Below are 23,484 nucleotides of genomic sequence, written 5' to 3'. Positions count from 1 at the left end.
AAAGGTGAGCACTGGGCGGGCCCCAACCCCCTACCCAGCCCCTCTCGGATGCTCTGGCCAGAAAGCGGCGGCCACCTCTGCAGCTCTCGGAGGGCCCGCCTAGTGCATAGTGCGCGCTTTGTGTAAGTGGCGAGGAGGCGCCGCGCTGCTCGTGCACCAACAGCTGTCACATTATTTGCACTCGCTGTAAACAGCCTTCACATTCCCCCCTTACCACATAGTTAAAGCCAGACTAACAATCCACAGTTAGAGATCAAACCAACAACAGCAGCATTGTGGCTGCCTTCGCACCAAGCCCAGCAGCTGGCAGGTTTCTCCGGAACAAGGGACCCCCTTCTCCCCCCTGCCCCCCCCACCCCGGGCTCCAGCCCAGGCTAGCCAAGGCAGCCTACATGGGCCACTGCTGCTCGTGACAGCTACAGAGCACAGCCATTTCAGAGCTTTCTGCCGGCTCAGTCCTCTGCTGGAGTTTTTGCCTGCTGCTAGGTCAGGAGAGCGCAACCCCCCTCCCCCCCATCAGCTTTCCTCTGCTGGGAACCAACCAAGGTAGTTCAGACTCTCTTTGCAGTTTCTCTGGGGTGCTGGCCCGGCAGGCGGCTCCTCCCAGCCCTACTCCAGGGCCGGGGCCAGCCCGCGCTTTCTCCAGCCCGGAGCCCACTGCCTCTTGCCTTGCGGGTTTCGGAAAATGTCCAACTCTCCGAATACTTACTGGTCGCCCCACTGATCAAAATGTCTCCTTTATGATTTTTGGTTAAGTCGAACATTTCCATAATCGTCATTATTAGCGCAAATTACACGCCTAATCGGTCCTTAAATAGATTTTAATTAAATAATCATACAAGGCTCATTTTATGACTTAAGAAAGGCATTACTTTTCGTTATAAACTTTCCACCAGGACATACGGTGATGAGAGCAGACAACTATGAATCCTTTGAAAAAACCCTCTGTTACACTTTCTGGAGCAGAAGTGGAGACTTGCCGCATCTCACAACTGCCCTGCTAACCCCCACCCACCCCCAAAGGTGATTTCTTCCTCCAAAGCATTACTTTTGTCCTCACTTTGGATCCAATGGGAAGGAAATCCCAAATGCTGCTTTTCCTTCTCCATCTCAGTCTCCTCTAAAGTCCTTTGCGCCCCCACCCTTCCAGCCCTCAGTCTGCTGAGAATCGTAGATGCAAAACAAGCAGGCAGGCTGTGCTTGTTAAATGCTGTGTAAAATGCTGTTAATAAAATCATAAATACAAAGGACGGAGGCTGCTGGTTCCGCGGGTGTTTTGACTGGAAATGCCTTGGCACTTGTCATGTGTTTATGGGAGGGCAGCAACTCTAAGATTTACATAGTTTGGACATTTCTGTACTTCATTTGTTCTTTCCTAAATGACGTAGGCCCAGAGCTATTTCAAGTTTGCATTTGTACAAAACTGTTAAATGCCTAAGAGTTGCTCCAATTAAACCAAGTTTGGAATCAGCCCCAAGGCGGCACCTACTCTCCCAACGTGCCCCACCACTGCCACCCTCAGCCTCCACGGTGGCAGGAAACGCAGAGATTCCCCCCTCCCCCTCCCAGCCAGAATCCTGGAACACCCTCCCCCCACCTTCCTCTCGCTGTGGGGCTACCTGAGGTCTTGGGGGGGGGGGGGGGCAGGAGAGAGCCTGAGTGCTTGGTGGGCCCCAGGTAGAGTTTCGTGCACCCTGGCCAGGCTCTACCTGGAAAATCGTGCGCTCAGACAGCGGTGAGGGGGGGTTGGTCCGGTGAAACCCATTGCCCGTAAAACACTGTCAGCAAAGGGGGCCCAGGAAGGGGGGGGTGTTTCTGTGCCTACTGCAGATCTTCCCGCACAAGGCCTTTTTAGGGGAGAAGGGAAAAAGAGTGTGTGTGTGGGGGGGAGATGGAGAGGGGAGGAGGGCTCCTGTTTCAGAGCCGGCATCCCGAGAGTGGAGAACCAAGTGTAGCTTCAATCAAACGCTGACTTCCCCTCTGGGAGTGGAGCAGGAAACCTGATCACAGTAAGCTTCCTACCGGCCGGGACCCATACAGGTCTGGTTTGCTTCTCACGCTAGTCATTTTTTTTTAAATACATATCGATATAAAAGAAGCAATCCCTGGCAGACTTTATTGAAAACCACACCGAGACCTCATAACATCCGGCCTTAATCCCTATCAAACAAACCACAGCACCTCTGGCCTCAGCGGCAGGCCAGCCCCACTCTCACCTCTTCCCAACCAGGTCTGTCTCCCGGTTCCAGCCTCTGCCCCCCACCCCCACCCCACGAGGGAAAGACTTGCCTAAAAAGCACCAGGATGCTGGTTCTGGAATCAATTCCTAACCATATAATGATCCCACTTAGTGGGGGGGGGGGGACACCCAAGCCCTTTCATATGGAATCCTTTAAAAGGCAGAATGCAAAGAACTGCAACAAAGGGAAAGAGGCACCCGAGGAGGCCAACCCCCAGAGGGAAACTCCCTTCCAGATCGGGGATGGCCACTGGCCTTAGGAGCTGGGGGGGAGGGGGGCTCCAGGAATGAGGAGCCACCTATGGGCACAGGAACCGTCACTCAAAGCAGTCCCTAATCCTCAGGGCCTACTATGTGCCAAGTATTCTGCTTTGATCCTGAAGGTGGATAATTATTCCCAGTCTTACAAATGAAGAAACGTAACTGAGGCTCCGAGGCCATAAATAACTTGCCCCCAAGGTCACCCGGCTAGTAAAACATGGGACACGGTCAAACTCAGTCCTGGAGTTTCGGAGAGGAGCCAATTATTGGTCTAATTGTGCCTTGCCAAGGCCCCAAATAAGTTCAGAAGGTGTCCTTGGCCCCAGTGCTCAAGTCCAGACCACACGGCTGGTGCTGGGCCCCAGTGGAGACCCTAACTCAGTTTCTTCTATGCACAGGAACCTCGGTGTCCATGTGGAACCTTTCACAACCCCCCACCCACAGTCCCCTGGGAACCGGGCACCTTGGGTCAGGTCACAGAACCCCCAGAGTCTCAGGCAGTCACTTTCAGGAGTCAGGAGTCCGGAGTAGGCAAGGGGGGGGGGTGGGTGGAGGTGGATCTCCTCTCCGGTCTCTGCAAAAAGTGCTGACTCCTGGTCCCGGGACCAAGGCTTGCCACCGTAGTTTTGCCATGGAAAGCAATAAATCAAATTATCTGGCCAGAGCAAAGCCCTTTGGAATGAGTGCCTGCACCTCCCTCCCTTAGGATTCGCAGGAAGGCCAAAGTGAGGTGTGGAGGGAATTCAGAGGGAAGTGTCTCCCAAAGACACCTGACACCCTTCAGACCTTTGAGTGCCCCGCCCCCTCACTTCAAACCCCAACTCAAACTGGGGCTGGACTCTGTGCGGTGCCCCATCTCTCTTCCCAAGAAGAACAGGCAAGGCACCCGACACCCCCTGCTCACCCCAGGCTCGACAGCTAAGGCCGTCGGTGAGGAAGAGACGCCAAGACACACACCTGTTCCACTGGCTATGCCAAAGAGTCCCAGGAGCGATCGTGAGGGCAAAGGCAGGGCCGGGTCTTCGACCAACCCTCCACCCCTCACCATTAACCAGCAGAGCATGACCCCCACCCACACACACACATGTCCGACTGCCCCTGGATGGACTCCAGGGCCGACCCCTTTCTTTTTTCTCTCCCAAAGTTTGCGGCCTTGGCCTTGGGGATTGGGACAGGGGGCCCAGACCCCGCCCTCTCCCTACCCCCAGCTTGGTGAAGGCCGCTTTTTGACCCTCCGGGAGGTGACCCCCGCCCTCACCGCACAGTCATCCCCGCCTCCCCTCGGCCCACCTGGAGAGGGGCGGCACCCTGAAGGGATCGGCGTCCAGCTGAGAACTGCCTGGCGCTTGCGCGTCAGGGGAGTTTTCCTCCCCAGCCCGCTACGGTCCGGGCCGCGTATGCAGCGCTGCCCCACAGCTTGCCTGCACTGCAAAGAGCGTGCTGGGGAAGAGAGCAAGACAGGAAAGGCTTCTGGGCTGCCGTTTCCCCTTTAAATATAACTCTTGAGCTGCCGGAGTGGTGGGTGTCCCCGACTCCACTGCAAATGTTGGGACAGAACAATAGAAACGGGGGGGTGGGGGGCCGGAAATGGTGCAGGAAGACCCCTATAACCCTATAAACCTCTCCTCCCTCTCACAATTACTATTAGCATTAAAAGACCCCAGCGCCTTCAGCGTAATAGTGCCCGTTTATAACTTTTTTCCGCTGGATCCCACACCCTCCAACGAGCCCCCCTCCCCACATTATGAAACCAGCAGGGCCAAGAGTCTTCCGAACGAGTCCCCAGGAAAAGTTCAGGCCATCTCACCTGCTCAGCCCCCGGCACCCTGACCTGACTCACCCCCCCTCCCCCATTAGTTCCTCAGGTTTGCACCTAGACAATAAATTTAGTTTAATTTAGCTTCCGGTCTTTAATTTTAGCAGGTCTCCTTTTTGCATGCAAATCAATATGGCAATTACCATCTAAAAGCTCGCCCAGCCCCGGGTCAATGTAAATTGATCATTGTCCGCCTTCCACAAAATAACACCGGGAGTCTGTGGTGCATAATGAGATTATACTGGAAACTGTCTTTTAGATCACAAATTATATTTTATGTTGTCAGGATCTTCTCCTAGAGGACTTCCCCACGAGTCTAATCACCGGGAGCCGATCTCGTGGGTGCTCAGGGTGATGTTGGTGGGGAGACAGGGCTCCATTAAAAAAAAAATCAACCAACTGAGCTCCTCCCCACTCCCCCAAGAACCCCCCTCCACACAGGGGAAGGGAGGGGTTGAGGAGGCAAGGAGCATGAGCCAGCGCTGGGGAAAGGATCCTTCAACAGAAATATGGCAGAAAAATCATGGTTAATTAATTCCCGTCCAACACAAAGTGGCATGCATCCCCCCTCTCTCTGCCTTCCGCCAGGAACAAATCAGGCACAACCAGCCAAAGTGGAAGGGTTGGAAGCCTGGGCCAAGTGCTCCCGAGAGAAAGGCGGTTGTGGCCACCACCAAGATCCGTCGGAGGAGGCCGGCCAGTCCGCCCGGACCCACCGGCAGCCACGTAGGCCCCAGCAGCACAGCTGGCGTAGCAGACAGACAGAATCCTGCCGCCCCGGCGCAGTGGCCAAGAAACCCGGATAGGGTGGCTGGCTTCTAGCTCACCTGGGGGTCGAGGATCTTCACAGGCGCCCTGCGTGAGAGCGGGCAGTGAAGGTCCCCCAAGCCAGGAAAAGGCCCTTTCTCGCCCAGGGCGTGACTCTCCCGCCCCTCAGCGGACCCCAGGGCACGGGTGTGACCCTGGGACCTAACAAAGGGCCGTCAGAGCTGCCTTTCGGCCTGAGGCCTTGGGGGAAGGGGTGGGGCGCGGCGGCCTTATTGGACCCATGTGGTCACCGCCCCCGCCCTGCCCGTCGGAGCCCACCCGGTCCCCAGCGCCCTCGAGGAAAACGCCAAGGTGGCCTTGTCGGAGCGGTCGGGCACTCCGGGAAACCGTGCTTGGCCGTCCGGGAGTGCCGGTGACACTGTGACTGGCGAGTGGGAGCTCCCTCCCAGCCCGCGCGGCCCAGCCCTGCCCCGCCCCACCGGGCGCGGGCTCCACCCGAGTGCGGTCTTCCCAATAAAAGCTGGAATTCCCGGCTGGGCTCAGACAAAGAGGGACCGCGGCAAATCGACGCCGCGGGCAAGCCAAACCCTAACCAGTTTACATGCGCGTCTGGGGTCACAGAGGCGCCTGCTAATCTACCCTGCGCAGGCCGTCCCTGCGTGGTCTCCTCCGGGAAGGGGGAAAAAAGAAATTAAGCGTACCAAAATGAAAGCATACCTCCCCTTTATTCCTCCCAGGGGCCGAACTTCACACTTCTCTCGGTTCTGGCTTTATCAGCCCGCCGGGCTTCGAGACACCTTAGCAAACGGGCCTTAGAGTGCAGAAACATTCATTCCGCCTACCCCAAGTGGAAAGCCTGTCCCCTCTTTCTGCAGCCATCCATCCACTCAAGGTCAATTACTCAAAATCTCTTCAAAATCCTACCTGCTCTACCTCTCTGCTGCTGTACTCAACAGAACTATAACCAGAAGTAATCTTCGTAATTGAGGGCCATCCACCCTTGGCTAGGCCACTTTGCCCCCGGTTTCCTTCTAGGCAAAGACAAATGGTTTCCCAGGAAATGGTGTGTAAATGCGGTGGTGTGAGCCACGCACACTTTCCGCCCCGGTAGGGCTCACTCCGCAGGGAAGTCTTCTTTGGGCAGAGAGGAGTTTTTGTCATTCAGCGCGTGTATCTAAGCGTGGATGCATGCATATGAATGCGTTTTTGTGTTTACAAGTGACCCTCTTCACACCTTTAAAATGGGCTTTTGTCTCTAGCACCGGTTTCCAGAAATTTTGCCCCAGTTTCCAGCTTGAGAGTCTGGGATTTTCTCTTGACTATCTCTCTAGGTCTCGGTATTTGTAGCCCCATGTTTACATTCTTCTCTCGGTCAGTTCGTTATCTCTTACTTCTCTCTTGTTCCATGTGGGTACCGAGGGAGCCCAAGTGTTTTGATCTGTCTCAGCACATGTCACCCAGGAGCACATCTTAATCACACATCTTAATCAGAGCATTCCTGTCTCACACGTATGGCTCCCCTAGGACTTACATTCTTGCTTTGCCTATCAGGGGACTCCTCCTCGGGCAAGACCAAGGTAGGTGGGTTTGCAGATTCAATGTAACTGCAGGATCTCCAGAGTACCAGCTCCCACAGGGAGAGCAGAGGGGGAAACGAGACAGTGTTGCTCAGCCTCTGCAACCTGCCAGACCAACTATCAACGTTTGCAACTAGCAGGCCAATTCTATATTGGCCCCACGGATGTCTGTACAAATGACAGATCTTGTACCTTACACCATTCAAACTCTTGTTTGCCTCTCCCTGCACAAAGTGGATTCCAACTCCCCACAAGTCCGGAGGCTCACAAGTGCGCTTTTTAGGCAACCAACTCAAGGACTCCTTGCCCGCTCCAAGGGGGACCTGTGCACACTGGCACTGCATTCCAGCCTGGTGACTGCTCCCCCGCACCCTCGCATCACAGGGCTGGGCTGGACCTTCCCCTAGTGTCTCTTCCACAGGGTTTCTCCCCCAGGAACACCGAGGTCTCCACCTGGGATTCCAAACTTGCTGCCAAGGAAGTGCCCGCGTTGTGCTCAAAAACCCCTGCCCCGTTGAGAAGTACAGAGTCAAACTAGATCATCTAGCAAGTAGCAACGTTTGGTGTGTGAAAAACTGAGGCCAATGCACCAGGATGTGCACATGTATACACGGAAAAGAAAGGAAAACCTGGACCCACTCCTGTCTCCGCCCCACCCCGCCCCCGCGGGGGCTACCCGCTCCTTCAAGAATTTCTACTAGGTGCCCCCCCACCCCCCCTTCACACCAGAGCCTTGAAAGGGTTAAGAGCAACCCTCGCAGCCTTCCCTCCACCCAGCTGGCTGGGCCCGCAGGCTTGCTCGATCACTAGCTGCTCACGGGAGTCTGCCGCCGCCTCCGCGGCCCGCCCCCCCCCCACCCCCCCGTCCTTCAGCCAGGAGGGAGCCTGCATGCCTGTCTAGACCGATCTATCACAGGCACACCAACAACACCCGCGAGAGCGCAGAGACCCTGCCCAGGTCCCCCTGCCCGCGTGGTTCCCGACGGCCGCCGGCCAGAGCCCAGAGAGCGTGACCGCGACTGCGGGGGGGGGGGGGGGGAGGGGGGCCTCCCGGCGCCCCGAGCGCACCGCGGGTTCTCCCCGGCCCCAAGCCCTGGCGCTCCCGCCAACCCGGCTGCCAGGGCACAGTCACGGCTCTGCGCGCTGGGCAGTCCTATTTTTATCTTGTCTAATCCCAAACTGGGCGGGGAGCACAGGCGTCGTGCTTAGAGAACAAGAGATAGGCGAGGGAGGCGGGGAGGAGCAGCCAGGCAGCGACGCGAGCGGGAGCGAGTTAAAGACACAGTCGAGGCGGCCGAGAGCAGGAAGAAAGAGCGGGCTGCGCGGGCCTCGCCGCGTCGCACGCAACACGCCGCCCGGCGAAGTTAAACTCACCCCCCCACCCCCCCACCCCGTCCCTCCCCACGATCCAGCCGCGCTCTCCGCAGCCCGGGCCGGTGGGGCCCCGGTCTGTGTGGGAGGCAGAGGCTCGGCCGGCCCAGCAAAAGGGCTGGAGAGAATCGCTAATGAGCTGTGCGGCCCATTGATCCGGAGAACACTTCCTAATTAACTCTCAGTCACCTACTGGTGACAGCGCCTCAAAGGACAGCGCAGGGGCCATCCGAGCCCCTGCCCCGCGGAGCGCCAGGCGCCCGAACCCCGCGCGCTCCCCCTAAGTAACCCAGGCAATCCGGGTGAGTGGCAGCGTTTACCCCAGCACACTGGAGCCTCGGATTAGACCTGGGCGGCATATTAATAATCGCAGCCCCCCCTTCCTCCACGCGGCGAAATCAGGTTCAAAATAAACTGGAGAACCAACGCTGCGAAGCTCACACCCAGAGAGCGGGGTCTCGGGGCGTGAGGGTGTGTGGGCTGGGAGCAAACGTATATTCCAAGTGTCCACGCACGGCAGGAGTCTCTGAGGCCGACAATTAAAATGCCTTCCACACAAGCAATTCTGTTGGCAAAACCGAACCCAACACCTCGTAAGGATTGATTTCGGCTGCGGTGTCCGTTTCCAGAGCCACAGGAAGTGTCAGATGGCTAGAAATACCCATGTCTGTCTGCATTCACCACCCACCACCTTCTGGGGTGGGCCATCTCCTCCCCAGCTTTACTCCCAAACCATTTGGAGGATTTTTCCCCGGGAGGCTACTCCTAGGACCAAATACCACTCCTCCCCTAGTCTTTTATCCAGAAGAAAAAAAAAAGAAAGAAAGAAACCCTCAACTGTCTAGTCTAGACACAGCGAGGCAGTGTGAATACCTATTTGAAGCGCGCTAGTTTCTTTTTAAGGTTTGTTTTTAAATACACATTACCCCCCCCTTCTCCGCTTTTCCCATTTCCCCAACCCCCATCCTTCAGGCGCCAGCGGCGCGCGCCCTCACGCGCGGGCACTCACTGTCTCTAGCCGGAGATCACGGACTTTCTGGAAAAGCTTCATTAACAGCACGTTAAGTCTAGCCCGGCCTCGGCCTACACGCGGCCAGACTCCGCCGTCTCGGGGGCCGGGGGACGTGCCCAACGGAGTGTGCGAGCGACGGGCAGCCCTGCGGGACCCCGCGTGCCCGGAGCCGCCTTTCTCCGCACACGGCGCCCCGGGGCTTGCTTCGTCAACAGCGGGCGCACGTCGCCACCGCCCGGAGCCCCCGAGTTGGCGGCGGCTCTCTGCAGCGCGGCCGTCTGCCTGCTCCGAGCGCGGACTCCGCGGCGCGTCGGCGCCTCGCCCTCCCTGGCTTAGCCAAGGATCGCGCCCGGCTGCGCAAGTTCCTCTTCGCCCTCAGCCGCTGCGCCGCACGCCCTCCGAGTGGGACCAACTTCCTCTGGCCGCAGACTTGCACACGCCCAACAGGGCTTCCCACCAGACTCCCCGCTGTCCAGCGGAGGGCCCAGGTTCTCGCCCCCCCCCGCCCCCTTCCCTCCCTTTCCAGCCGCCGCCGCGCCCGCACTCCCACACTCTCCCCCCGCCCCCCGTCGCCGTAGGGGGCTCTGAATTTAAAACCGACCCCGCTGGGTCCGAACGAAGGGTGGGAGTGGGGGTGGGGGTGGGGGTGGGGGTGAGGGGGAGAGAGCCGACCGCGGATTAGAATTTGAACGGAACATTTACAAAACAAAGCGTCTGACCTGGCAAGCGGGCGGACGGGCCGAGTCGGAACCCCTCGCTCTGCTCGATTTCCTAATAGTTTTTTTTTTTTAATCCACGTGATTCGCGCTTTGGAGCAAGCCAAGAAAAAACCCGGGACTCCCCTCCCGAGTTGCGCGGCGGCGGCCGCAGGTCGAGCTCGGCTCGGCCCGGGGCGCCCGCCACACACCCTCGCGCACGCACACGCCGTCGTTCCACTCGGAGGCACGAGCGGCCCCCGGAGAGTCGAGACCAGGCGGCGGCGGCGGCGGCGGCTGGGTTTTTTTTTTTTCTTCTTAACAGTTCTTTCCCCAGTCGAAAAAGAAAGCAGACGGGAACCCGCCGCCCTCCCCTTCCTGCTCGCGAGCTAACGCTGAGCCGAGCTTCCCAGCTTCCAGCCCAGTCACCCCCCCACACACACACCTCCCGCGCCCGACTCCCGGCGCTCAGCAGAGACCGCGCTCCCGCGCAGACACACCGGCTGCAAACTTCCACTCCTCCAACTCCCCATCTCCTCCCAACACCCCCCCCCCGGAGGCGGCTGGCCCCCCGCCGGCCCCTCCCTGGCCGGTGCCAACGCGGGCCGGTTTAGGTTGGCTGCATCTTTAATAACTTATAGCTATGAAATAAAAACGAAAGCGAGCAAAGCAGCCAAAGGGAAGCGCGAGGCGAAAGCTTCGCGGGGTACACGAGAGTCGGGGGAGCAACCCGCGGCGGGCGGGGGCCCCGGGGGAGAAGGCCGGCTGCAGCCCGCGGCGCGCCCGCCCGCCCCGCGCGGCCTCCCGGTGTGTGTCGGAAGGGGCTGGTGGACGGGAAAGGTGTACCGGGCACTGACCTGGAATCCCCGGCCGGGGAGTAAGCAGGGAGCCTCGGATCCGGCGCTTTGAAGTTTTTCCCCCCGGAGCGGAGAGTCGAGGCGGCGAGGAGGAGCGATGGGCGGCGGGGTGGGTGGGGAGAGGTGTGCGGGGTTGGAGGAAAGTGGGGTGGCGACGTTAGCGAGCGGAGAAGGAGCCCGGCCGGGGAAGCGCGGCGAGCAGCAAAGTTTGCCGTCCCCGGCTGCCCGCAGCCCGCTCGAGGCTCCGCGCTCGCTCGCCTCCCTCGCCGTCTGCTGCCAGCCGGCTGCCCTCGGGGTCGGTCCCGCCGAGGGGTGGGCTCAGGGCTGGGTGGGGGCGGGGCGGGGCGGGGCGGGCTCAGAGCCTCCGGGCAGGTGGCGACAACCCCGCGCGATCCTCCGGGCTCCCGCGGCAGAGCCGGGCTCGGCCGGGCTCAGCAGCTCCCGCTCCGCCTGGGCTGCCACCCGCGCTCGGGCAGGAGCCCCAGCGCCATGTTGACGGATCGCCGCGAGCGCCCGCTCGGGCTGGGTGTGTGTGTGCGAGCGAGTGTGTGTGCGCGCGCGAGTGTGTGTGTGTGTGAGTGTGTTGGCCAAGTCGTCCCTGCGCGGCGACAGCGCGTCTTGGGCTCCCCGCCCGGCGGCTCGCGGGCTCCCCCTCCGCCTCCGCCGTCCGCCTTGCTCCCGCTCTTGGTCGCGGTCTGGGCTCCGGCGCGTCTCCCCCGCAGCCGCCGAGCTCGGCCCGCGTTCAGCGAGGAGCGTAGCTCCGTCTCACCTTGCCGCTGGGAGCCCGGGCTCCGTCTGCCGCCGCACGCCGCGATCCCAACGCGTCCCCCCTCCCCGGTTCCCTCCTCTTCCTCCTCCCCCTCCCTCCGCCCGCCCCCTCCCTCCCTCCCTCCCTCCCTCCCGGCAGCCACCACCCCTCCCCCCGCAGGCGCAGCGCTCGGGCGACAGCCGCCCGCCCGCCGCCGCCTCCAGCTCTCGCAAGTTTGAGCTCCCCCAGCCTCCGCTCACCCTCCGCTGCGGCGCCTCGGCGGTGGGGTTGCGGAGGGGTGATTCCCGGGGAAAGGCTTGCCCGACGCTCCCCAGCCAGCCGTCATCGGTTCCCCCGCCCGGCTCGCTGCGCCTCTCTGAGGTCCGAACCCCGGACCACTTGGGTGGCGGCCCCCTCGTCCCTCGCCCTCCCCTCCCCTGATCGGACCGAGTTGCCCGCGCACGGCCGGCCCGGGGCGCGCGTCCTGGGCAAGCCTGCGAGACCCACGCGGGCGGCGGCGGTGAGGGCGGCCGGCAGATCGGTAGCCGAGGGGCTGGGGGGCGGCGGGGGTGGCTTTCCCAGCCGCGCGCCGAGACTCCCCTCGCTACCCAGAAGGCCAGTGGAGGACCGCAATTACCATAAAGCGCCTCGCACGCCGCTCAGCCCAAGCTGTCAACCCCAGCGGCAGCCGCCGCTGCCTCCTCTCGCCACCAGCGCTGCGCTCTCCCGGCCGCGCGTCCCCTCCGAGACCCAGCGGAGCCCAGCCGGTGCTCGTCGTCGGGCGCTCCCCCCGCCCCGGGTCGCCCCTTCTCGGAGGCGCCCTTTCCCGCGTCGGTGTCCGGCTACCTGAAGACCCCATCCCGGGCCCCAGGGGCCGTTCCGCCCGAACTCCGCGCCCGAGTTACCCGGACGTTTCAATTGTGTGGGAATTGTTTGGAGAGGCTGAGGGTGGGGGCTGGAGGAGGCAGCCCGTGGGGCACCGGGAGGAGGGGGAGTGGGGGGTGCTAGCGCAATGGAGGTCCTCCAGAATTGCTCTCCCCCGCCGCGCCCCCCTCGGCCCCCCGCTTCGCGGTCATTTCACAGGATTGCATCTCAGAGGGTAGGAGGGTCTGTCTTGGCCCCTCATCCCGGCCTCGGGAGACGCTCTCCTGCGTTTTATTTTCCTTGGCAGGGAGCAACTTTTGGCTTACACCGTTCGCCCCATAAATTTCCACTCGGTAACGTCGTGCTGATCGGTGCTCGGCGGCGGCGCACAGCCTTCGCCCGCAGCAGTTCAATTCAATTGACACGTATTGAGCTTCTCCAGCGCACCCGGCGCGGCGCTGGGCGCGGAGGGAGGGCGGGGGCCGGGCTGGCGGGAGGGGGAAGCGGGGAGGCGAGGTTCCGGCCTCCCGGGAGCGCAGTCTCTAAGGGCGAGCCGAGAAGCCCCAGTTCACGAAGCTGGCGGGAAGGGGGGGGAGGGGGAGGGGTGTTCTGGCCTAACCGCACCCAGACCGCGGGCCCGGACATCGCGGCGGCCAAAGGTGATCCCCACCCCGCCACCCCCCCCCCCCCCACACACACACTTCACTGCTAGCTGGGGTCTTTTTTTTTTCCCCCAGTGCTGGGGGTAGGGGGAGTCGCTTTCTGCCTAAGGACAAGATGGTGCAGGCTCGATGAGAACATCAATCCGAAATGGAGGTGGCTTGTAAATCCACACGGAAAGTTTTAAAATATCCTGGAGTGTCTCCATGCCAAAAATAATCAAAAGCATCTCAAGTTGATTACTAAGTCAAGGTCAAGGCCAACATCGGCTGGAGCTAGCAGATCCCTTTTAAAAATTAGACTTAAGACCGCTGGCGGGACTGGTGTTAGGTGCGATTTTATTTATTCTGTTTTAGTTCTCAGTGCAGGGCTATAAAAACAGCCCTTTTCAAAGCAGAAGTGAAACATCTCTACCGTTTGAAACCCGAAACTTCGGGCAGAATTAAATCTTCATGCTCCAGAGCTGCGTATAACAACTGATGCAAAAGACAGACGGGCTTGGGCCCCAGCTTGCAGTGCCCAGCGGTGGGCCCCGACACCCTTCAGGCCCCGTGCCTGCCTAATGGAATGCACGCGCCTTTGCCTTCGCGGGCCTTTCTGGAGGTGGATGTCTCTTGAAAGCTAACCCACACATTTTTTTAATCTCCGGTAACAAGCAGAAAGACACCTGGACTATTATGCTGTAAAGCTATTTTTTATAAAGACATTTTAGGGCCAGACATTAAAAGTTATTAGACTGAACGCATGTGAGTTACAGACGCAGCTGGAGAAAAGGCCTCTGGTTGTGCGTGTATTGTAGTGACATTGCTTTCTGAAGCAAGCGACCCCTTTTATTCAAAACCAGTCCAAAATAACCAGGGAGGCTGAGGTGGGGCTGTGTGGGGATACACTCGCTGAATGTGCTTGCAGGCGAGGTGGCCAAGCTGTGCCACTGTGGGCTGCGCCGGAGAGCTGAGTTGGCGAGTGACAAGCCCTGCTTGGCTCTTCCGGCTGGGTTAGGCAGTCGCAGAGTCCCTGGCCTGCTGCCCGGCCACTTTCTCCCCTCTTGCCTTGCCTCAAGCCTGTCCCCCAGGTACAGGCATTTGCGGGAGTTAAGAACCACATGCATCCATCCACAACTTTGGGGAAAAAAAGTCAGGAATCAAGCAAGAGCAAGGAGCCTGCTGCTTCAGGGAGTCCGGTGGCTTCCCAGGGCTGCTGACAAAGGGGCCTGTTTGTCGAACTTTAAAAGTCCTAGAGTTAAAATGAATTGGGGGGGGGGTGCTGTAAACAAAAGGGGCCTAGAGGTCTGACTGAGAGAAATTTGATGCTGGAGACAAACAGGCCAGTAAATTCGCCTTTGACTTAATTTGCAGTGTTCTCTCTCTCTCTCTCTCTCTCTCTCTCTCTCTCTCTCTCTCTCTCTCTCTCTCTCTCTCTCACCCCTTTTTAGGGGTTCTGGCTTCGAAGGTATCCCCATCCTACTGGCTGGCGGGATTATTAAAGGGCTTCATTCTCATTGCCGAGGGACACATTTTCCAACTCTGCGGGATTTTTAAAATATCTTATTAAGGGAATCCTAAGAGGCCTGAGTGGGGGTTGTGGGGGTGGGGGAGTGGGGGATTCGTGATTCACTGGGAATTAAAATGTGAGATTTTTCCCAAGGTGCTCTAAGGCAGAGGGGGGTGGGGAGTTCACACCTCTTGGCCCGGGTTCCTTGGAATTGTTCCAGGGTAGAGCTCCGGAAGGGCTGTCCTAGCTTGTGTCCCCACTCAGGAAAAGCCTCTGGGATCTGGGGACACCTTAGAGGCCGTAGCCACTGAATGGGGCCTTCCTCAGCATCATTCTTCGCTACCCTGACAGAAACCCCAGGGGTCAGGCTGCTACTGCGTGGGGCACCGTGCAAAGGAAAGATTTCCCTGAGAGCAGAGGTGGCGAGCGCGGCCAGGAGAGAGCCTTAGGGAAGGGTGGCAAACAGCAGGGAAAAGGCAAGGGAGGCAGCCAAGGGGCGGAGCTGGGCTGAAGGGCGGGATCCCACGCCCCAACTCACTCCTTGGTCCTCTTGGAAGGGTCTCTGGGTTCTAATATGTGGGTCCAACTCAAATTCACGGATACTCGCCTCCCACAGAGTCTCCACTCTGGAAGCAGGGCTAGAGTCTGGAGTCTTCCCCCTCCCCCCGACCCTTTCTAGGCTAGGTTCCCTGTGCAACTCCTGCCAGGGCCTTTACACACACACACACACACACACACACACACACACCCCACCCAGGCCTAGGGGAAAGGCCATCATGCCCCATGGCAGGGGCCTACTGGGTTTGGGGTGACCCGGGGACACCTACATTGTGTGTGGGCTTCCTTTGCACATGTACAAGATGGAGTCTCTGGGAGGTTTTGCAGAGGCTCTTCTCGCTGTCCAGGACACAGGGGTCTTGGAAAAGATGGGCTTCCGGTGATTACAGAGCATTTTGAGTGGGGGTTTGAGTCACACCTAGCTTTCCAACTCAGGAAATTATTCCAGGTGGTGCTGGCAGCAGCGGCAGGGAGTGGGGGTGGGGGGAACCTCATGGGATACCAGGGATCAAACCCAGGTTGGCTGTGTGCAAGGCAAATGCTCTACAGCCCCAGAGCATGTATTTCTACTTGATAATGAATGGGGGAGCCTATAAATGTTAGCTTAAAGGGGGATAACTCTCTAGTACCTGTGGTGAAGGTGCTCTGGGCTGACTCAGTGCCACTGAAAAAGTCACTGCCACCCTCCCTGTTCCCCATCATCACCATCAAGAACAGAGCCTCTGGTTCCCAGGGATCAAGTGGACTGCTTTGCGTGGAGGAACACCACTGGACGGGGTGGGGGGGGTGGGGGGTCCAGGTGGGGGGGTCCACACAGCTTTCTGCCTGATGCAAGAAGGCTTGGTTGGCCTTGGGGGAGAGGGCTCAGAGCACTGTTTGACTTCTAATCTGGCCTCCAAGACTCAGAGGTCCCTGAATTCAGGCATCAGTGAATGAACTGCCATCTACACCTGAAGGGGTCCCAATCAATGGGTGTCAGCCCATCATACAGATACACTTCTGAGAGGCTTTGTCCAGCCTTCTTTCCTGTCCCTGCCAAAGAGGCTAGAAGTCATCAGGCTGGGCTTGATAAACCCAGACACCACCTTCTGCCTGGCCACGGATTTAGTAGGGCCTCCATAGCTCCAATTCAGGCTGGGGGGAGGGGGCGCAGAGTGAGAAGGGGGCAATGAGTGGGAACAGCAGAGAATGGGGGAGGAGAATCCAGACCCCAAGAGGCCAACCTTCCACCCCAACCATTATCTCCAGTTCTTCACCACCACAACCCCACCCCCCACCCCCCAAAGCTCAAACACCCTCCAGAGACAGGAGGGGTTGGGACTAAGGGACCAGCAGGCTGAAAAAACAGCACACCCACAGGTCTTCAAACAACCCTGAGCCCCCCTCCCTGCCAAATGGGGGCACAGAGGTGTGGCTTAGGGCCCTTTGGGCCAGAAGCAAAGCTTGATTCAAGGCACTTTTGGATCCTCTCCCATGGCCCCCTCCGACCTGCTATGATTTGCCCCCCCCCCCCCAACACATACATACACCAACCCTGGCATCCTGTCCCTCCAGGGCGTTTGCACCCCCACAAGCCCCAGGGGATGCAAGTTGCAGGAGGGGGTGGGCAGGGGGGTCGCAGGGTGGTTTGTGTTGCGAGGCCTGACAGAACCTTCTGTGTGCGGCAGAGGGAGGAGGCTAATGCATAATGCACAGCGCCTGGAAGCCCGGCCATTAGCGGCCTGTCGGTGACACAGACAAACGACTGAGAGGGAGGAGAGCCAGCTCGCTCTGGAGTTTAAATATACCAGCGTGGAGGGGAAACGCCATGATTTAAAAGTGTGTGTTTGCAGACACTCGCATATATTTTAATGATTTCCAGCAGGCCGAGCATCCCGGCTGGCTGGGCCGCCCCCAACCCCAAAAGGGGGATGTATACAGTGAAACGGGTGTGTGTGAAGGCAGGCCTCAACCCGACACCTCCCACCAGCTTTTGAGAGATGAAGGGGCCAGAAGGTTGGTAATTCCAGCCAGGACCACGCGATTCCTGGCCATCCCCAGGATTTTTTTTTTAACCTGGTTACCAGACCTTCCGGCCCCAGCTGGACTCTTCTCGCTTATTACTTGCAAGGTCTGGGAGAGCAAAGAAATCGTGGTACCCCTTGCTTTCCCGCAGTCACCCACACTTTGAGTCTTCCCTTTCCACTGACAATCGGGGACCTCCTTCCTCCCCATTTAACACACCAGTGTTTTTTAGCAATTAAGGCGAGAAGGGGGTGGGGAGAAAGATAAGCCAATTTTTTTTCCGCCATGCAAGTGTGAAAGATAAGATAACGCTAAGCTGGGGCAGAGCGGCTGCTTACAACCTCCCCTCAGCGATTTTGATCGGTCACTTCTTATCTCACAAAAATGCTCCTTTGGAAAACTGCATCAAAGAAAGAAAGAAAGAAAGGAAGGAAGGAAGAAAGAAAGAAAGAAAGAAAGAGGCTAAGGAAAGCATTTCATTTGGAAGTGACATTTAAAACACCCCTCCTCTCCACCAACACCCCCCTCCCCACCTTCAGGGCTGCCCAGGAAAAGTCGCACCTCCTCTACCCGCGGTTCAGGCTTTCTCGTGGGGGCAGGATTACTAGTGTAATTAGGCTGAATAAAAGCAGGGATGCATGAGGATTTATCCTGATCCAACCTCCAGCTCGCAGCCGGGTTCCCCTTCTCTTAGTTACTGCTCCATGTTTGTGTCTGTCCGTTGCGCGGACTGTGTTGAAACTAAACAGGTAGTTGTACTTGGGAGTGTCACAGAGCTGTATCAACACGGAGTGGTTCTGAATGCGAAAGAAGAAAAAGCTCGGCTTAATAGTTTCAGGTCCCTGTAAAGAGAGAGGGCCAGAACCTGAGAACTGGCGGCCGAAGCGGACTCTCCGGGAGTTTAAGAAAATCCTTGATTTCGCACGCTGTTCTCACGCCTTGGTTTCAGGCCAAATTGGTATTTGTGCAGGGGGGTTTCGCTATTGAACTCCAGACCCGCAGGGCGGCCTGTAAATTCCGCCCGCACCCCCAGTCCCGCGCGACCAGCCCCCGATCGCGAACATCTAGGCGGGTGCGCCGGGCCAGAGGGCTGCTGCCACCTCCGGTTCGGGGTGCCCGAGCTCACCACTCTCCTCGCCAACTCCCCCCTCCCCTCTGGGGTTCGCGCCGGGGCACGGGACACCCCTCGAGTCAGGTCCCCTGCGGGCCCGGCCGGGCCGCACGACCTAAAACCCGAGGCCGGCAGCAGCCCGGAGAGTCCCCGGGGAGCCGAAACCGCGGGGCGGGGAAACCCCTCCTCTAGCCCTTCCCCGAAAAGCCTGGCCGCGGCGTAGGCGCCCGGCGAGCGGGCATCCGCTGACGGCCGGGCCTCACGGAAGGCCCACACGCGTCCCATTAGTCAGCCCGAGTTCCCCTCGGGCGAGCCGTCTGGCAAGGCCCCAAGGCCCGGCGCGGGCGGGGCGCGGATGCGGGGCCGCGGCGAGGCGGGTGCGGGGCGGGGCGCGGGCTCTGCGGGGCCCGACCGGGCTCGGTTCCGCGTTCCTGGGCCCGCGGGTAAGCTGAGCCGGCGGGGCAGGCCGCTCCCTGGCTGGCGCCGAGGCGCCGAGCTGCGCTTCACGTGCCCGCCATATCAGCGGCGGCGGCGGCGAGGGGAGGGGGCAGGGAGGCGCGTCGCCGCTCCCGCGGGGGGCTCCGGCACCCCCTCCTCGCCGGCAGCTGGGCCGGGACCACCCCGCCGCCCCCGGTCCCGCGCCCGCCGCCGCCAGACGCTGAGAGGCGGCGAGGGCGCCGCTCCGCAAGCTGCGCGGCGGCCGCCGGGGGAGGGTGCTCCTCGCGGTCGCCCCGGGAACTTCCCGGCCGCCCCGCCGCCGCCGCCGCCGCAGTCCCCGGGACCGGAAGCCCTCGCGCCGCCCCGAAAGGCGATCTCTGGCCCCCGGGGCTGAGCCGGACCCGAGGTGGCCGCGCGACACCCGCGATCCCTCCTGACCCCGGGCGGCCGCCTTTGCCCTGGGGCATCCCCACTTGAGCCCGGAGGCTCCTGCTCGGGGCCCGGGAAGACCTCCCTGGGTTACTGCCATAAGCACGCCCCCCCCCCCCCGCATCCCGCCACGCCCCCTCCCCAGCCCTGCAGCTGGGACGGGAGGGGCGCGGAGCTGCCACTCTGGCCCGGCAGCAACACCTGCTCCCGGGCCCTGCAGCTGGGCGCGTGGTGCCTGGAGAGGCTGCCGACTGTTGTGTGCAGAGATCGCGGAGGGGGAAACGGGGCTCCGAGGCGCAGGGTCAGGCGCGGCCGCGCCCCGGCTGCTCCCCACATCTTCCATCCCTGCTGGGGGTTCAAGAACGAAGTCTGGGGACGCGGGTCTCCCGGGGGTCAGAAGGCTGCACCCCTTGTCCCCCTCCCCCCCGCCCCATCCACACCCAACCCCCGATCGGGCTTCTGGCCTTTAGAGGTCGTTCGCAAGACAGATGGGGCAAAACCTGTTTTGGGAGCCTTCCCGGTGTCCGCCCCCGCTCTCCAAACCAGACACTCATCTCTCCCGGGCCCCCACTCTACTCTAGCCTCCGGCGGGGGACGGGAGTAGGCCATGGCGGTACCCGCAAACCAACCCCCCCCAGCTCTCCTCCCCCACCCTTTCGTGCCAGGGTCTGGTACGGGCTTCGGACTTGGACACGGCGCGAGGAGACGGTCCGCCGGCCCTCCGCATCTCTTCGGCGGAGATCAGGCGTCAGTGCTGACCTGCGCTGCCTGCCTCCACCCCCCCCCCCCCACCCCGTCCCGCCCTCCCCGGCTCTCCTGGCCCAGGGCCCGGCCGGGGAAGGCGTTGTTTTGCCAGCGGGAGCCGAGCGAGTGCGCAGAGAAAAGCCTCCCAGCTCTAATGAGAGTGCACACAGCGCTGCAGCGAGGAGGATGATTACCCGGCGGGCGGGGGGGGGGGGCGCGGGCCCGGGCCGCGGGCGGCGTGTGCGGCGGCCCCGCGGGCCCGAAGTCCCCGCCTGTCTGGCTGCTAATCGCACGCTTTCTGCTGTTACGGAGGCAGGCGGGAGCCGGCGGGCCGAGCCCAGCGCCGGCGACTCGGCGGGTGACACGGAAACATGGCGCAGCGCCCCTCCCCCGCCCGTCCTCCCCGCCTCCCGCCTCGCACTTCCTCCCGCCCGCGCGGCTTTTGCAGTTCTAATGCTCTGCTGTCGGCCCGGCACCATTACGCTAGCCGCCGCTTCTCGGCGGCCCCGCGCCTCTCTTTTCCCCCTTTGTTTTCGGGGTCTATAGAAAACGTGTGCTTTTGTCCCGAGCTCTCGTTAAACCAAACTTGTGGTGGCAACGGAAGGCGGTGCGGGCGGGGAGGGGCCCGGGGATTTTGGCAGCAGCCGACCAGAGCGTGGTGGAAACTTCTCTCGCTGGGTTCCCCGCCACCCCGCCTTCCACCCTCCCCTCGCACTCACACACACCCAGGCCAGCCGCCTGCCCATGGCTTCCCCCTTCTCTCTCTCTCCCTCCCGGCCCGGAGCCCTCGGCGCTCCGGGAAGGAGGTCTGGGCCAGAGCGCCAGGGACACGGTGGGGAATCTGCTGACCTCGAGTTTAGCCACCTTGGGGACTTGGCCTCTGGCAGCTCAGACTTGCCTCTCGCCCCTTTCGGTCACTTGGGGCTTTGTATTGGCCACTGGAGATGGAAGGGGTGGAAGAGAAGTGGCTCTCGTGCAGCTTTTCTGTTCAAGATCTGTTGGCATCTTACCCCCCCCCAAGCAGTCTCCTTTATGGGGGGGGGAGGCACATGCTCCACGGGGTGGGCAAGGGGAAGAAGGGTCAGAAATCTAGGCCTGGGGGTGGAATTGTATCCTGCTAGCAGGCTGGGACACATCAGGTCCGCATGCGGGATGCACAAACCCTCCGGAGTGGGGAGCACTAGAGGGCCAGGTTCCTTCATCCAAGACATCACCAAAGCTCCCCCCTCCCCCCCACCAGCAGGTCCCCACGGGTGCATTCCCCAGCCCAGCGCACACGCTGTGCCTCTCCGCACCACACCGGAGCTGCTCAGGCGGCGGTTTTTTTTTAAGCCTGCAATTAAGCGAGGCGTCGCCGTGTCCTCGGCTAGTGTCGATCCTGTCAGTCGCACATGGCCTTGGTGCTCCGGTCCGAGGCCCCGCGATTAGTCACAGGCTCGCTTCGCTCCTTCTCTAATCCGCCTCTGCAGGCAGCCTGGGGACGCGGCCGACTTGGCGGCGCTGGCAGGGAGCCACCACGCGCGGGGCGGGCCGCCAGGCCAATACCAGCCCCGCTGAGCCCGAACCCGCGCGGCCCCAGGGTGCGGGCTTGGGACGACTCCCTCCCCCGTCACCGGCCCGGGTCTGGGGCGGCGGTGCCCCTCCTCCTCTAGCCCCACTCCCCGGCCTGTGAGATCTATTTGTGTGGTGTCATTTGCATAAAAATAGGACAAGTGTTTCAGTGCGTTCGAATGCGGGAGGCGAAATCCTTATTGATGTGTCTGTGTGGAGCCCTCGGTTGTCGGAGCAGTTTGATTTAGGGTGTTTGTGTTGCCTTCTGCGAGAAATGAGAGGAAATCCTGCCTAACGCCTTCGGCGACTAGGGCCCCCCAGAACATGCTCTTCTGCAGCGGCCAAGCACGGACCAGCGCCTGGACCCTGGCGTACCCCAGTCCACAGAGAGCAGGTTGAGGGCCAGGCGTGCGGCCCATCATGACTCATAAAACCAGGCGGCCTAATCACCAGCTGCCAACCCGTTTACGTGTGGCACTTCCCAATGATCCCTTCGCCCGGCTGGGGCCTTCCAGTGGGTTCCTCCGGGCCAAGGCTACGGGAGGGCTGATCAAGTGGCCGCCTTTGCCCTGGGCGGCGCGGTCCCTTCCCGGACGACCCCCGTTCTCCGGGCCTTCGTTCTGCTCACCAGCAACCCCTCGGCATGGACAAATAGTTCGGAGGGCGCCGGCCGCGCGGAGCCAGTAAATCAATCATTAACTCCCAGGTTAGGCCTGGCCTGGGCAGGGGATCCGCGGCGGGAACCGAGTCCTCGGGCCGGCGCAAGGACCCCACCCGGGGATGGGAGCCGTCCACGTGCCAGAGAACTGGGTGTGTGAATGCGGGCGGCCCGGGCCCTTCCGAGCCCCTCCTGAAGCCTCCTCCTGCCTGGCCTTTTAAGTGCGCAGCGCGCCTCGCCCGGCAGGTCGGGTTACGGCGCGGCCCCGGGCGGGCGTGAACATTAACTAGCCGCCCCGGGCCTCGCGGCCTGCTCTCCCCCGGAGAGCCTGCCGCGCTTGGGCAACCATTTGGGGCCGGGCGGGTTCCTTCAGACTCTGGCTGAACAAACCGAAGCGATCGCCCCTGTACCGCCCAGTTGGCCTAGGGCGCCCTGTCCACGAAACCCGGTGTGGGGCGGCACGCAGAGGGTTAAACGCTCTGGGTCTCCCTGGCTCCGGGGCGGCGCGGAGGAAACGCTGATCAAAGTGCTTAGAGGGAAGGAAACGCACACGCACACTCGGGCCTGGGTCGAAGACGGCCGACTGGAGACGGCTCCAGCGCCGCCTGCCTCGACCCGCTTCCCACACTCCCGGGAACGCGGTGCGGCGGCGCTGGCCCGTGCGATTCTCTCGGCGGAGCTCGGAGATCGGCGGGGAGGAGGAGGGACGAGGGGGCGGGAGGCGAGCCCGGGCTGCGCGCCAAGAGGCCCGGAGCCGCAGATTAGTCACCGCTCGGCTCGGCGCTCACGGGTGCGCCGGGGAACCGGGAGAGCAGGCGGCGGCTCTGGTCCGCCGGGCTCCCGGGGCCTCGGCGTCGGTGCCCCCGACCTGCCTGCCACCCCCTCCCGCTGCTCGTCTTGCGCGCGCCCGGCGCGGCTGGAAGGAGTCTCGGGGGCGGGGGGTGGTGTGCTCGCGCCGGCGAGATCCACTTGTCAGTTCAAGGGCAGGACAGAAAACTCTGCCAACGGAGTCTTGCGAACAGGAAATTTCTCATTGACAAGGTGCTGCCCCTCCCCCCACGCCCGGCTTCAAAACAAAACAAAACAAAAAAAACCAGCGCGCGGGGCCGGCGCCCCCAGCCGAGGCCGGCGCTCCGCCGCCGCCCGGGCGTCCCCCGCTTCTCGGCCTTGGCCCCGGGAGGGGATAGCTCGCCGAGTCCCGGGTCCCGAGCGCAGACGGCCGCGGCAAACAAACAGGCCCCGCGGGCAGGCTTGGGCTCCAGCCCCGCCGAGGGTGCCCAGCTGCCACCCTCGGGGGGGGGGGGGGCGGGGGGCGGGGGGGCGGGGGGGGGCCCAGACTGGGGAGGCTGGCGGACGGGCGCGCCGGCCTGGGTGGTGAACCCCGCGGGGCGGCTCAGCGAGGCAGCGGGAGGCCGCCGGGTCAGCGGCTCCCCGGAGGAGTGGGGGCGGGGGGAGGGTGCGCGGCGCCGCCGTCTCGGCGGATCCCGCTGCGGGGACCCGGACGGGCAGTGAGTTCGGCCTGGCAAAGTTCCCGTGCAAACTTGACGTTTAGAAACTCCAGCGGTGTGGCGGGATGGGGGCCGGCGGTGGGGGTGGAGGACACAGGCTCGGACCACGCCGGGCGGTCTCCTG

At 61.6% G+C, this 23,484-nt stretch overlaps 1 protein-coding gene across 8 annotated transcripts in view; it reads right to left on the bottom strand.

Annotated features, from left to right (window-relative positions):
* The window catches only part of BCOR (BCL6 corepressor), a 91,288-nt gene that overhangs the window by 27,344 nt on the left and 40,460 nt on the right, over positions 1 to 23,484 (bottom strand). For 4 of the 8 annotated variants that reach the window (XM_056131171.1, XM_056131178.1, XM_056131176.1 and 1 more), the window contains exon 1: positions 10,597 to 11,318. The exons of 1 other annotated variant lie outside the window; for it this stretch is intronic. The gene's annotated coding sequence lies outside the window, so the exon portion shown is untranslated. Of the gene's footprint in view, positions 1 to 9,041; positions 9,514 to 10,596; positions 11,319 to 11,365; positions 11,381 to 11,604; positions 11,739 to 23,484 lie in introns of those variants that run through there. 3 more of the 8 variants (XM_056131172.1, XM_056131174.1, XM_056131175.1) reach the window with 3 other exon arrangements.

The sequence above is a fragment of the Sorex fumeus genome, unplaced genomic scaffold, assembly GCF_029834395.1.
Source record: "Sorex fumeus unplaced genomic scaffold, SorFum_2.1 ptg000086l, whole genome shotgun sequence".
Taxonomy (NCBI): Eukaryota; Metazoa; Chordata; class Mammalia; order Eulipotyphla; family Soricidae; genus Sorex; species Sorex fumeus.
This window is presented reverse-complemented; position numbering and strand designations above follow the sequence as displayed.